The following is a 2,570-nucleotide window of genomic DNA, read 5'->3' as shown; positions in this document are numbered from 1 at the left end:
AAGTAAATTAAAAATAAGAGACTTAATTTTCCTTATTGAAGTAAGAAAAGAGATTTCTCTCCTATCCATTCTCTTAGAGCATTTACTTTAGAAAGCTTGTAATTGTACTTTTTTCTCTTTGAATCTATATAAATCCTTTTGAAAACTAAGTAGGCATTTTGTCAGCTTTATGACCCGACAATATCTTTCTCAAGACGTGGGAACCATTTCTTTGAAATGTAAACATGAAGCTAGATAGCACACCTGACTCCCAGTTTCTGCAGCAAGGCCTGAACTTAACCCGTAGACACCTTGCTTCAAGTTGTAAAACTACCTCTTGCAATAAAGACATATGAAGTTTTTTTTTCTTCTGGATAAAGTCAATTCTTTTTTTTTTAAATTTTTTTAATGTTTATTTTTGAGAGAGATAGAGACTGTGCATGAGCAGGGGAGGGGCAGAGAAAGAGGGAGACACAGGATCCAAAGCAGCTCCAGCCTCTGAGCTGTCAGCATAGATCTGGGCTCGAACTCATGAATCAGGAGATCATGACCTGAGCCAAAGTCCAAGGCTAACCACACCACCACGGCACCCCAGATAAGGTCAATTCTTAACATTTGGTCAGCCCAACTAATAGATACATTTAGGGTGAACTCTGTGTGACAAAAGGTGCTGTCAACCTCTTATGTGAAGACTGGTCATTGTTTATGTTGTTTATGTTGTACCTGCTTGGCTATGTAGGAGTGAGGGTGGGTTGCCTGTGATGTGCATTACATTTCAGCTTAATGCTTATTTAACAGTGAAAGTGTTTTCTTTCTCTAATACCTTTGTGGAAAGGATTTCTGAGTTGACAGAATTTTGTTTTTAATTATATTTCCTTAATAATATGCATATACATATACAATTACAATATATGTGTACATACATGTATGTATGTGTGTGTGCTTTTGCCCAAATTTTTGTAGTGATATCACAACTATAGCCATTTATGTATTTTCAAGGATGAAACGATTCTGATTAAACTGAGAGAGAGGTTTAAAAGAAGTTTACTTTTATGCTTTCAAAACCCTGGTTGAGTACTATATTTTTTTGGTATTCCTGAAGCATTATGAAAATTACTGAAAGCTAAGTATATAAAGTATGTAACATAATTTTAAACATCTGTAATTAGAAGTGTGTATTGCTTTGTATGCATATTGAGAGCTACATAATGTTAGATCTAATACCAGAGTGTTAATAGATAGCAAAAGGAAGACCTGGGGCAGTGGTGTAAAATTATTTGGGACTATTGCTGTCAGGTGATTCTTAGCTTTTATCACATTTTAAGAACTAATAGAGACAAGTGAGATATTTTCCCACTGTATTCATGTATAAGAAGAATTATGGAAATACACTATATATTTATAAGAAGTCTAGATATGGTTTATTCTATGGAAGGAGTCTCATGCTTCTGAGAAGTTTTCTGTTTTTGAACAGTCAAACATGAATTTATCCTGAAGGTTCAGATTCACGTGTGTATATGTAGAGAGAGAGAGAGAGAGAGAGAGAGAGAGAGAGAGTGTGTGTGTGTGTGTGTGTGTGTGTGTGTGTGTGTGTTTTCAAATAATTGCAACCTGGAACCTAGAGAACCCTTTTAATTTTGACACTGAGACCTTTCTTTACCTCAATAAATTTTCATTTTTCGTTTAGAAATTATTTTCAATTATTGTTGATGCAGCCATTATCTATAAGCTATTTTTCCTGGGTTTATACTTCATGTTTTGTTATGATTTTTAAAAATTTTGTCTGTACATTCATATATATTTACCCAGATCAGTCTCCTTTCATTGTAAAGTCATACATTTGTCTCCAGAAAGTGTTTCATTTAAAGCTCACAAAGGATTTTTCGTTATTATTTTTCTTTAATTTTTAATGAGATAATTAAAAAAATGTTTAATATTTGTTTATCTTTTGAGAGAGAGAGCACAAGCAGGGGAGGGGCAGAGAGAGAGAGGGAGACACAGAATCCAAAGCAGACTCCAGCTGTAAGCACAGAGCCAACCTGATGTGGGACTTGAACCCATGAACTGTGAGATCATGATCTGAGGCGAAGTTGAATACTTGGCTGACTGAGCCACCCAGGCACCCCTAGTTTAAAAAATTTTTAATTCCGTTTCTTGACCATGTGCTCCAACAGTTAAACTATTTAACCACCTGTGGTTTGTATTCGTTTTGTTTGATGCTCTCTCTGACATGGCCCTCATGGATGATTTGGGACTACCATCATCCCTCCCTCCCTTCCTTCCTCCCTCCCTCCCTCCCTCCCTCCCTCCCTTCCTTCCTTCCTTCCATTCTTCCTACCTCCTTCCTTCTAACTCACTTCATCTCAGTATCTTATGAGGCAAATGGAATCAATTCTTTGGATAGTGAAACACAGTGATACCCACATTTGTGAGCCTACAATGTAATAGTAGACACGATGCCTATCCTTTATAGTTATCTAGAAAAACCCTCTCTGGTCTTGGATTTCTTTCTGATCCTCCTACACGAGTGGCACAGAAATTCGGCCTACCTGCTTAATCTCTTGGCTCCTTAGAGGATCTGATTTTCATAC

Source organism: Lynx canadensis, chromosome D4 (assembly GCF_007474595.2).
Source record: "Lynx canadensis isolate LIC74 chromosome D4, mLynCan4.pri.v2, whole genome shotgun sequence".
Classification (NCBI taxonomy): domain Eukaryota; kingdom Metazoa; phylum Chordata; class Mammalia; order Carnivora; family Felidae; genus Lynx; species Lynx canadensis.
Note: the sequence above shows the minus strand (reverse complement) of the source record.